Source organism: Hypanus sabinus, chromosome 8, assembly GCF_030144855.1.
Source record: "Hypanus sabinus isolate sHypSab1 chromosome 8, sHypSab1.hap1, whole genome shotgun sequence".
Classification (NCBI taxonomy): Eukaryota; Metazoa; Chordata; class Chondrichthyes; order Myliobatiformes; family Dasyatidae; genus Hypanus; species Hypanus sabinus.
The window spans coordinates 154,508,663-154,521,879 of record NC_082713.1 but is presented as its reverse complement, the minus strand read 5'-3'; the positions used below and the strand labels follow the sequence as shown (position 1 = coordinate 154,521,879).

At 41.4% G+C, this 13,217-nt stretch overlaps 1 protein-coding gene and 1 long non-coding RNA gene across 3 annotated transcripts in view; one reads left to right on the top strand and one right to left on the bottom strand.

Moving 5' to 3' along the window:
• The window catches only part of met (MET proto-oncogene, receptor tyrosine kinase), a 133,939-nt gene extending 126,146 nt beyond the window's left edge, over nucleotides 1–7,793 (bottom strand). The window contains exon 1 of the mRNA XM_059978278.1: nucleotides 7,454–7,793. The gene's annotated coding sequence lies outside the window, so the exon portion shown is untranslated. The remainder of the gene's footprint in view (nucleotides 1–7,453) is intronic.
• Nucleotides 7,794–7,907: 114 nt separating this feature from the next.
• The window catches only part of LOC132398617 (uncharacterized), a 62,546-nt gene continuing 57,236 nt past the window's right edge, over nucleotides 7,908–13,217 (top strand). For both annotated transcript variants that reach the window (XR_009513726.1, XR_009513725.1), the window contains exons 1-2: nucleotides 7,908–8,040; nucleotides 12,864–12,995. This is a non-coding gene — a long non-coding RNA (uncharacterized LOC132398617). The remainder of the gene's footprint in view (nucleotides 8,041–12,863; nucleotides 12,996–13,217) is intronic.

Sequence of the window (13,217 nt, the reverse complement as noted above, 5' to 3'; positions counted from 1 at the left end):
CCAACTTATCAATGCAGCTATGAAAAAAAGGCAAGACTGTGGCTCTATTTCATTAGGAGTTTGAAGATACTTCATTTGTCACCTAAAACACTCAGAAACTTCTACAGATGTACTGTGGAGAGCATTCTGACTGGCTGCATCACTGTTTGGTATGCGGGGCGTGGGGTTGGGCGGGAGAGCTAATTCATGAGAACCGAAAGAAGCTCCAGCAAGTTGTAAAATTTACCAGCTCCTTCCTGGCAACTTGCCTCCATAATATCCAAGACATCGTCAAGGAACAGTGCCTCAGTAAGGCCACGTCCATTGTTAAGGACTCCCAGCACCCAGGGCATGCCCTTTTCTCATTGTTACCATCAGGAAAGAGGTACAGAAACCTGAAGGCACACACTCAGCGATTCAGAAATAGCTTTTTACCCTCTGCCATCCGATTCCATGAACACTACCCCACCTCTTAAAAAATATATACTTCTTCTGTTTTTGCACTATTTTTAATCCATTTAATATACATATATATATACTTACTGTAATTGATTTACTTTTTTCATTCTATGCTATCATGTATTGCATTGCACTGCTGCTGCTAACACATTTCACCACACATAATAAACCTGATTCTGATACGTTTCAAGAAGAGTGCCTTTCATTCGTCTAAGCTCCAAAACAGTCCTAGCGTATACGGCTTATTCAACTTGCCACATAGGACAGTTCCTTCAGACCCAGGATCATCGTTTGAGCTTGATTAGAGTACATCTACGACTTTGACAATGGTAGCATAGTGTTTAGCACAACGCTTTACAAGTACCCAGGACACAGGTTCAATTCCCACCGCTGTCTGTAAGGAGCTTGTACGTTTTCACTGTGACTGTGTGGGTTTCCTCCAGATGCTCCAGTATCTTCCCACAGTCCTAAGACATACCAGTTGCTTGGTTAACTGGTCATTGCAAATTGTCCAGTGATTAGGCTCGGGTTACATAGAAATCTACAGCACATTACAGGCCTTTCGGCCCACAATGTTGTGCCCACCATGTAAACTACACTGAAAACTGCCTAGAATTTCCTTAGTGCACAGCCCTCTATTTTCCTAAGCTCCATGTACCTATCTAAGAGTCTTTTAAAAAACCCTATTGTATCCACCCCTACCATCATCACCAGCAGTACATTCCATGCACCCACCACTCTCTGTATGAAAGATTTACCTCTGACATCCCCCTTGTACCTACTTCTAAGCACCTTAAAACTATGCCCCCTCATGTTAGCCAGTTCAGCCCTGGGAAAAAACCTCTGGCTACCCACATGATCATCTTATGCAACTCTACCAGGTCACCTCTCATCTTCCGTTGCTCCAAGGAGAAAAAGCCAAGTTCACTCAACCTATTCTCATGCCATGATCTCCAATCCAGGCAACTTCCTTGTAAATCTCCTTGCACTCTCTCTCGCTATAGCATCCACATTTTTCCTGTAATAAAATGAGCAGAACTGAACATAGTACTCCAAGTGGGGTCTAAGTAAGGTCTTGTATAGCTGTAACATTACCTCCCGGCTCTTGAACTCAATTCGAAAGTTGATGAAGGCCAACACACCATATGCCTTCTTAACAACAGTCAACCTGTGCAGTAGCTTTGAGTGCCCTATGGACATGAACCCCCTAGATCTCACTGATCCTCCACATTGCCAATTTGGGGTTTGCTGGATGATGTAGCTTAAAGGACCAACAGGGCCTATTCCAGGCTGTATCTCAATAAATAAATAAAATGCTGCCCAAAACCTGAAAAGATTGAAAAGAAGGTGAAGATGCCAGAAATCTGAAATAATATTGGAAACATTCAACAGGGCAGATAGCATCTGTGAAATGTGAATAGAATTCATGTTTCAGGTCATCACCAGCCTTGGAAGGGAAGCATATTTGTGCATAAGATAATGGTAGAAAGAATAGTTTGGTTCCCAACTTTCCCTACCCTCAAAACAAAAATTGCTTTGTTTTGTTTGACTTCTTGGACAATCAGCTAACTTTACTCCAAAGGAGCTACGTCCATCAGACTATCCAAAACAAGCTACAGACTCTGTCCGAACTTGTATAACTTCTGTTTAAATGTTGTTTTTTTTCACATCTCCATAGAAACCATGGTATTCTCAGATTACAGCTAAGCAAATGTAAGTTAAAGCCGCAATGCTCTAAATCTGAAATAAAATGGAACATCAGTGAAAATACTCTTCAGGTCTGAGTAGAGAAAAAAAACAGAATTAACTGCTAAAACAGCAATAGGAACAGAAATAGGCCACTCAGCCCCTTAAGCTTGTTCCATCATTCATTAAATTATGGCTGATTCAAATTTACTCGTCCACTTCCTGATTTAGCTCCTTGACTCCATTACTGATTAAAAATCTATATCAGCTTTAAATACATCAAGAACTCAACTGTCACAGTTTCCTGGGACAAGTTCAGATGACAGGCATCCTTTTAGAGAAGAAATCATTTCCTCATCTCTGTTTTAAGTGAGCACTCACTATTGTTGCATCTCTGACCCCTGGCTCACTCAGTGAAGGGAAACATCCTCCCGGTATTTATCCTGTCAATTTCCCTAACAATCTTTCACATTTCATTGTTGACTCCCATTCTTCCGAACTCCAATACGTCCCACACAGGACAATCTCTTCAGATCCAGGATCATTGTTTGAGGTTGGTTAGAGTACATATTTGACTTTACCAATGAGGTCCAGATCGTGAAAAGGATTGATAAATTAAAACAAACTGAGTAGAATTTAGAATTGAAATGCTATTCTGTTTCCTTCTCCATCGATGCTGTATGACCTGTTGATTTTTTCCATTGTTTCTGGTTTACAATGATGGTAACATTCTTAATGTGCTAATTCACATATAGACTGGCAAAGAAATTGGATCATCAAACACGTACAGGACTGCATCTGGCATTTAGATAACTAGAAAACTCATAACTCAGCAACATGGGTGTAAAGTTCCTGTTATGACTCTCTGAAAATTATCTAGCCACTCTGCTGCCTTGTTAATACTTTCATGGTAGATCAGAAAAAAGCATCTAGTGGGCAAATGTAACCCCCAGGATGAATGTTGTCCAAGCCTAAGATATGTGGATCACTGATAAAAAAGCTGTAAAGTAAAAGTTTGCTGTGTTGCTCTCAAAAAAACTTCGAAGGGATACACCTGACAGTTTCACTTCCACTTAGAGAACTGTAATCAAAATGATTACAGGCCAATTAGTAGACTGAGGGACCACAATATAAATATTCTTTCTAGAGCATACATATATATTAGCTAATATGGTGATTTATTCAATAAGATAGAAGTAGGTGCATAGGGGAGGGGGGAAATGGTTCTGGTTTCTTACAACCCATATGATAGAGGGGAGGGGAAACTTACCTGGAACATATAAGTTTTCCCTCCCCTCTATCTTTTGGGAACATGTATAACCATTGCATTGCTGGAGCTCTGGTATCCATTCACTGGGACAGTCTAGATAAGACAAGGAGGGGGGCAGAGGGGGAGGAGGAGAGGGGGAGAGGACGAGAGAGCGGGCAGAGGGTGGGGCAGAGAGAGAGAGAGATGTAGACAGAAAGAGAAGCAGTGCAGATAAGGTTACTGTTACCATTATCTGACTGCTAGACAAATGGCTGGACATAGACTACAATCCGGCATTCCCTCTGTGCCAAGGGCCATAGAATCCTTTGTATCACTGAGTGAATTCATTAACTTATTGTATTTTTGCTCAATCTGATATACAGCAATTCATTAGGGTATTGAAGAGCCTCCATATCAAACCTCTTGAAAAACATCCACACCAGTTGAAGTTTCCCTTGCTTGTACAGTTCAATATTTCCCTTCTATAGTGAAACACCTCACTTACTCAACAATTATAAAAAAAAATACAATTTGGCAAAAGTCAATGTTTAAAGAACATTGCTGGAATTTGATCAGTTTCACGGCAGATAAACAAAGGTGTCTGCTTAGCTTCTGACTATAAAACAGATTGCTTATTTTTCACTCAATCCTGTACATTCATGTGGCAATGAAAATTGTTCTGGTTTTTCATTTAGTGTGTGAGAAAAGTCATGGGCATAGAGAGGTATGACACAGAAATGGGTCTCTCCACTACGATGCACATGACAACAGTTATGCACACTTACACCGTTCCTACTTGCCTGCATTAGGTCTGTATTCTTTTATGCCTTTTTTATTTAAAAGTCAGTCTGAGTGTCTCTCAAATGCAGAGATTGCATCTGATTTTGCCACCTCCTCTGGCAAAATGATCCAGATAAAACCACTCTCATGCTATCTACTTGTGGTTGCAACTTCCAGGAAACTGGGGACTTGAACGATAAGCTCACTAACATTCTTTGACACCTACCATGAACTATACATATCATATAACCACATAACCATATAACAATTACAGCACAGAAACAGGCCATCTTGGCCCTTCTAGTCCGTGCTGAACGCTTACTCTCACCTAGTCCCACCTACCTACACTCAGCCCATAATCCTCCATTCCTTTCCTGTCCATATACCTATCGATATACTGTCCATATACCTAATTTTTTTTTTAAAATGACAAAATCGAACCTGCCTCTACCACTTCTACTAGAAGCTTGTTCCACACAGCTACCACTCTCTGAGTAAAGAAGTTCCCCCTCGTGTTACCCCTAAACTTTTGCCCTTTAACTCTCAATTCATGTCCACTTGTTTGAAAAAGCCTATCCACGTCAACTCTATCCCCCTTATAATTTAAATACCTCTATCGAGTACCCCCTCAACCTTCTACGCTCCAAAGAGTAAAGACCTGATTTGTTCAACCTTTCTCTGTAACTTAGGTGCTGAAACCCAGGTAACATTCTAGTAAATCTCCTCTGTACTCTTTCTATTTTATTGACATTTTTCCTATAATTCGGTGACCAGAACTGTACACAATACTCCAAATTTGACCTCAACAATGCCTTGTACAATTTTAACATTACATCCCAACTCCTATACTCAATGCTCTGATTTCCTATTTGATTTCCCAAATGCATCACCTCGCTCATGTCAAAATTAAACTCCATCTTTCAGTGGTCTGTCCAAATTTCCACCTGGCCTGTATCCTACATTAAGCACCCTTCCTCACATTACACAACAACACCAACTATCAAATTGCTTCCAATCTACTTTCACGGTCCTCTCTGTTTCTCCTCCTCCTGGTGATAAGGGGTCAGACAGGAGTGAGGTAGGTCAGCTGGTTGAGTGTTGTTGTAACAACCTTACACCCTATATTCACATCCATTATGTTAGAATATTTTGCAAACTACAATCCCAGTACTGCTCTGGGTCACAGATTTCCAAACAGAAAAACATCCATACACCACTACCTTCTGCCTCCTATCTCTAAACCAATTTTGGATCCAATTAGCTAACTCAACTTGGACCTCATATGCCTTAACCCTCAGGACCAGTCTACCATGCAAGACTTTGTCAAATGCCTTATTGAATACCATCTTGACCATATAGATGTCTACTTCCCTCCCTTCATCAGTCTTCATTAACTCCTCCAAAAACACTATCAAATCAGTGGGACAGAACCTTCTCCTCGCAAAGCCATGCTCACTATCCATGATTACTGCCTGCTTTCCAAATGTACATGAATTCTATCCCTTAGGGCTTTCTCCAATCATTTCCATAACATTGATGTAATTCTTACCTAATATCCCTGCTGCCCTTCTTAAATAAAACTATCCTTCAGTCTCCAGTATCTTCATCTACATTAACAAAGATGCAAAAATCTCTGAAAGTGCCTCAGCTTTCTCCTCTCTTGCTTCCCATACCAACCTGGGATACACCCTGTGGATTTATCAATATTTCCCAAAGGACACACTCAATTTCAGATGTCAATACGTGTCATTTGCTACTTTTATATCCTGGTAAAACCTTCAGTATACTTTGTCATCCAAGATTTCCACATCTTGTCATCTTTGCTTTTCACCATCACTGGATCACGCTGGTCCTGAACTATTACCACCTCTCTTTTGAATAACCTGGCTGTCCTTTATCAACAAGCCTCTGCTCCCAATCTACTTTCACCTGGTCCTCTCTGCTGCTCCTCCTCCTGGTGATAAGGGGGCAGACAGGAGTGAGGTAGGTCAGCTGGTTGAGTGGTGTCGTAACAACCACCATGTCAGCAAAGCCAAGATACTGACTATGGACTCTATGTAGGTAAAAATCAAACCGGGAAACAAGCACCAGTACTCACTGAAGGCTCTGCCGTGGAAAGGGGGAGCAGTTTCAAGTACTGAATGTCAGTATATTGGGCCAAGCATAGAGATGCAGCCATAAAAGCATTCCAACTGGCTGCAACGCAACCTGGGGTGAGAAACTACACCAGGTTACAGAGAGTGGTGGGTTCAGCCAGTTCCATCATGGGTTCAGCTCTCTCCACCATCAAGGTAATCTGCAAAGGGCAATATGTCAAGAAGGTGACATCCCTCACTAAAGACCTCCCAACACCCCTCTTGCCGTTGCTGCCATCAGGCAGGAGATATTAATGCCTGAACATCACACCTCAAGGTTCAACAACTTCCTCCCCACTGTCAGCAGGGTTCTGAACCAAAACCTGAAATACTCTAACACTATCTTGGACTATATTTCCCTCTGCTCCGTAAACATTAAAGCTGTCATGGTTAGTTTTGTTTAATTTGATATGTTGGATAGGTATGTTTTATATTAATCATACACAGCGCTGCTGCTGCAAACTGCTCATTTTCAAGACATCGGTACCCTGAGTATATATCCCCATGGCAATAAAATTAAACCAGAATTTGCTAGAGAAATCAGCTTTCCACAAGTTCATGACCAGGTGGAAGTAGATTAGGAAGGGAATAAGACCTCATACTTTTCCTCAACTACCCTTAAACTTTGAACATTGAAATGAACTACGGTCATGGTGTTTCCTCAGCACTCACTGTCTACCCAGCGTGACTCTCAGGGAAGAAAGGGCGATTACATCCTTGTACGATAAAAGCTCTGTTCAAACAAGGTTACACAACATAGCCCAATCCTAATTTATTTTTGAAGAATTAGTTAACTAACAAGCTACAACAGTCATTAGTTTCAACGTAAATGACTCTTCCCGTTCAGCAGAGCAAGCTGGGATCGTTTGGATCTGCACAAAATCGGTAACACTTTCACCGTTCCACAAGCAATGATCACAAAAAGATGAATCACGCTGAGCACATGATCTAATCCCACAACTGATTCTTCAGTTGTAACAGTTGGTGTAAAAATCAGACAATCTGCAACGTACGCAATTTGAAAAAAAGCAAACGTCTTTAAACGCCGTACGAAGTTTTTATAACTACAACCCATCCGAACTCACGCATCCTTAAAAATAAAAGAAAAACGAAGCTGAAAGTTAACAGATTGCTCAACCGCACAGAATCCGCACTGGCTTCATACCTGAACCTGCCCTGAAGTTAGACTCGGGACGATGTTTAGATGTTCTTTAAAAGCCGGGGTAGAGCTTCTTCCACTCCCTCCAATGCACTTCTCGTATTCCTCCTTCGTTGCCAGAATTTAATTAACAAATCCCTCCGGACAGTTGCTCTAGGAACAGTTTCCTCTCCTATCAGATGTTGCGATTTTATCGCTCCTCTCCTTTCCACAATGTAGATGTGCCCCGCTGTCCGAGCATGGTCAGCTGACGGGAGCCACCCCTCTTGCCCCTCAGGTAAGCGACGTCCCTGTATAACAGCACAAAGGAGATGTCCTGCGTGAGACCAGCGCCAGTCTGAGAGTCCCAGGGTGAGTAACCTGCTACTGCTGACGCACTCTCTAATAATCTTGGCGTTTACGCTCCGCCCTGGGGAATGATCGCGCACCAAGGTGCGCGGATCTGTCCCGTTCCCTGTGCCCAGCGGCGCGGAGCCGTCCGGCGCCCATCTTTGGCAAGTCGACTGCGCACAGAGCACCCGCTTCCCCCAGATTCAGGAGGGCGGTCTGCCATCATCCAATCATATTTACGGGTTGCACGATAGTGCTGAAAGGTGAGAACCTCAGTGCTCAGGCTGCCTTACTAGACCACGTCTTTAGTATAGAGTCCATACTCGGGCAGATCCTCTGTACAGACAGTCCATACAGGGCCAGATACGAAGTACGTAATGACCATAAAGGACCAGTTCCTTTGTACGGAACCTGTCTATAAAGGACTGGATTCCCTATATACTGAACCAGATCCTTAGCACACAGTCCATCCATACAGGGCCAGATCCTAAGTATAGAGTCCGTCCATTGGCCCTTCCATTCGTACAGGACCAGATCTTCACCACACAGTCCGTTCAGATAGGGCAAGATTCTCACTATGCTGTTTGCTCAGAAGAGTTCCCTGGAGCATAGGAGAGCGAGGAATGGCTTATGGAGAAAATAAGATCATGAGGGGAAGAGATAAAGTGGGTAGCATATTTCACAGAGTTTAAAACTAGAGGACAGCATTTCAAGACAAGAGAAGAAAAAATTAAAATGGATCTGAATTTTTTTTTAATGCAGAGGCCAAGAGTGTATGAGAGAAGCTGTAGAGGCAGGTAATATTACAATGTTTAAGATACATGTGGATGAATACATGGATAGAAGAGGCTTAGAGAGGTGTGGGCCAAATGCAGACAAATGGGACCAGCTCAGATGGACACCTTGGTTGGTATGAAGGAGTTGGGTTGAAAGTCTGCTTCTGTGAATCCACGGCCAGATCTTCAGTACTGAGATTGTGTGTTGGCACGTGGTCAAGTGGTTAAGGCAGTCGTCTAGTGATCTGAAAGTTGCTGCGTCGAGCCTAGGCTGAGGCTACATGGGTGTCCTTGAGCAAGGCACAAGTTGCCCTGCGACGACACCGGTGCCAAGCTGTACGAGTCCTAATGCCCTTCCCTTGGACAACATCGGTGGCGTGGAGACTTGCAGCACGGGCAACTGCTGGTCTTCCATAATTGTCCAGGCCTGCCCTGGAAACTGCGCTACTAAGGGAGACTAACGGAGGCCTACACACTGAGATTGTGCATTCATATGATCAGCAGAATGTCTATGATATAATAATAGTAATGATGAACATTGATTGCAATAATGAACACTGGCCTCTACTCTTTTGTTTTGCTAAATTCCCATAATGCTCAACTCACTCAGCTTTCAAATATTTATCTATCTCCACCTTAACTATGGTCTATAAATAATTTAAGAAATTCACCACCCTTTGAAGAGAAGAAATTTTTGCAGACCTCAGCTGTATATGCCTGACTTTCTATTTTGTAACTATGTCCCCGGTTGGGGAATCTCTCATGTGTATAAACACCTCAACATCCACCTTATCACGCCCCTCTCCTCAGGATTTTATATGTTTGAATAAGGTCATCCTTCATTCTTCTAAACCCCAAAGAACAGTATCTTCTCATCCCTGCAGAGAGCCTCTTGAATCTCCATTTGAACAGCTTCCAGTACAGCTATTTCCCTTTTGTTTGGGGAGGTCCCAAAAACTTCGCTGCATTCCAGGTATAGAACCCTACATGACTGCAACAAACCCTCACTATCCTTAAACTCCAAGCTCATTGAAATAAAGAACCAAAATGAAACTTTGCCTTCATAACTACTTATTGGACCTGCCTGCTAACATTTTGCGATTGATGCACTAGAATTCCCAGATTTCTCTGAACTCTACTGATTGGCAATCTCACTCTATTTACATAACAATCCGCCTTTCAATTCAAATGCAAGCTGTTATACATCCCCAGAATAAATTTTATTTGCCAGGTTTACACCCATTCTTGTAAGCTATCCATATCCCATTGCAAAATCATAATGTTCTTATCACAACATGCCTTTTCATTTATTTCCCATATTATTGGGTAACTTGGAAACATTACATTTTTTTGTAATTTATTTTTTTATTGAAGTTCATCATCAAACAAACATTTCCATAAAATGTATTTCAGACATTGTGCATATATACTACTAATCTCCACAAAGTATTTATCTGAGGTATACACTTATAGAAAAGAGTAGAAAGAAAAAACAAGCAAAAGGAAAAAACTATGTACAAGTGGGGAGTGATTTTTTTACAACATATTCGTTGATTTCTGAGAATAAAATCAGGCCTATGAGGCAGAGACATTACATTTTAATCATTCCTCCAGCTTATTAGTGTAAACAATAAATGATTCAGGAGCAAGAAACAATTCCAGTTATGGAGTTGCACAGCACAGAGTGTGTAACCCACTACATATGCGCCAACTGTTACGCCCATCAATACTAATCTCATTTGCTTGCGTTAATTACATATCCTGCTATGCCTTGCTCAGTCAAATACCAGATTCCCCTTAAGTGTTACTGTTTCCACCACCACCACCGTCTCTAGCAGGTCATTCCAGATACCAACTATTTTTTGCATGAAGTATTTGTCCCTCAGATAAATCTCTCTCTCAACTTAAACCTATGCCCAGTACTTTTAGACAATGCTACCATGGGAACCAGGCTCTGACTATCTGTCCTACCTATGCTCCTCTCAATTTTGTATATCACCTTACCTCCCAGCCTCCTTTATCCAAAGTAAGCAGATCCAGCTTTTCCAATTTCTCCTAATAACTCAAGTCCTCCAATCCTGGCAACATCTTAGTGAATCTCTTCTTCACCCTCTAACCTATCCACTTCTTTGTTGTTGTGTGGTGATCGGAACTGTACACCGTACCCCAAGTGTGGCTTTCTAAAACTTTGTTCAACAGTAATGTGATGTTCCAACATTTGTACTCAATGCCCTGGCCAACAAAGTGTGCCAAATGCCTTCTTCACCATCCTTTCTACCTGTGCGGCCACTTTCAGGGAACCACGTACTTGCAGCCAAAAGTCTCTCTGTTCAACAACACTGCCCAAGGCCATTCACAGTGTATGTCCGGCTCTGATTTAATGTTCCAAGATGCACCAATGTACATCTGTCTTGAGTTAAAACCCATCTGCTATTCCCTTGCCCCCTTTCCCATTTGGTTTACACCTTGTTGTAAACAGACAAGCATCTTCATCAACTATTATACAATTAACTTTGATATTGTCTGCAAAGCACCAGTCTCAAATGTGGCAACTCTTTTACTGCCTACTGGAGATCTAAATACATTATTTTTACTGGTTCCCCTTTATTATTTGGGCAAATTTGGCAAACTTGCTTTACCTTTCATAATATCATACCAACTATAGATGTCAAACAAATTGACTTATATTTGCTCCCCTTCTGTTTTCACCAAAGTTCGAATAAGGCAGTCACATTGACTCTTTTGCTATTTTCTCGTCATCTCCCAAAACTTGGCATGTTTTGAAAACTTCCAGCAAATAGGTCCACCATCTGCAACCACCTCCATTAAAAACCCTAATGTGTGGGTCATCGTGCTTGTTGATTTGTTTGCTTTTAGCGATGTGAGTTTCTCAAATACCACTCAGAACAGAGAAGGGGCAGCATTCCTTTGGCCAGAGAGTAGTGAATCTGTGGAATTCATTGCCACAGGTAGCTGTGGAGGCCAAGTCATTGGGTATGTTTAAAACAAAGGTTGATAGATTCTTGATTAGTCAGGGCGTGGAGGGTTACAGGGCATAGGAGATAGGGGCTGAGAGGGAAATAGATCAGCCATGATGAAGTGGCAGAACAGACTCGAAGGGCTAAAAGAGTTAATTCTGCTCTTGCATCTTATGGTATTTTGGCATTGGTCATTTTTGCTATGTTCTTATTGCTATGACATGGAAAAAGGAAAGAAAGTAATAATGAAAATAATAATCAGTTGACATTGTTTGATTTATTTGTTGGTGATTAGATGCTGGAGCTTACAAAAAGGCCACAACAGCAGCCCGGAAAGGGATGGAGACAGAACAGCTGCATTAAGAGTACCAAGCCCATAGGGTCATAGCGTCAAGGAATTACACAACAAAGAAACAGATCTTTCAGGCCACCACCCTATTTCGACCATCTTTACTAATTCCATTTACTAGCACTTGTCCCCTAATTTTAGACATCCCTGCAACGGATGAAAATTTCTTACTGTCTACTTTATCTATGCTGTTAATAATTTTGTAGAATCAGGTCCAACCTCAGCATTTTTCAATTCAATTCAAACAAATCCAATCTATCTAAACTTTTCTCATAATTGGAATGTTCCATCCAAAGCAATATCCTGAAAAATCTACTTTGTACCCTCTTCAGTGCCACTATCTCTTTCCTCCAGCGCGACCAGATCTTCCACACATTACTCCAGGTGCGACCTTACCTATGTTTAATAAAGTTGTACCGAAATCTCCGTCTCCTTATATTGAATACTGTGTAAAAGTGATACTCTCTTGTATTTTTATCATCACCTTCTCTGTCTGTGGTGCTACCTCAAATTATCCTAGGAGTTGTGTTCCTATTGTTAACTTTAGATCTCATGGCCCTTAATCATCTGGCTCATCCCTGTTGTCCTCTTTGACTGAAGATAATACAGTTCTGAAACTTAGCCACAGCAGATCCCTTCTGCATCTGCAGTGTGACGGGACAACTAGAAATTAATCTCCAATGTTTGTTAAGAAGTCATAGTTTATCTGAAAAGTGCTAATTTCAGGAGCAGTTCAGACTGACAGTTATCCATTAGTTTTTAATCATACAGGAGGTATCAATATCACTGGTAATGCGAGTATTTACTATCTATCAGTAATTATTATAGTGCCAAATAAGAACCAGGAACGTTTCTGTGCCTGTGGTCACCTGGAAGCTAGACCAGGTAAGGATGGCAAAATCAGTGGTTAACTGAGCACGGGTATGCTGCAGAAGTGCAGGAAATTAAGAGCTGCTTCTCAGTAAACTTAAATTTCTTTTCAGCTTATTAAGGAGACTTCGCCACATGACACTAGCAGGAAATTAAATCATCAATTCTATGCATTGAGCAAGATGAGCAAGGAGATTCCAACATATCCATCATAACTGATTTTGGAGAGTGGGATTTTCAGCTTTGTAAGTAATATTATATTTCCACAGAAGCACATGATGCAATTAAACTTTATGGTTATATATTGATTTGGACACAGAGATTTTGTTGAGAATCATTTACTTATTTTCGTATTTTGGTAAAATCTATGCAAACAAAGAATCATTGAAGACTGAAATCTCCTGATAATACTGCATTAGGAGTAAAGATCACTAATGGAATTTCAGCACACACACTGAAATGCAATG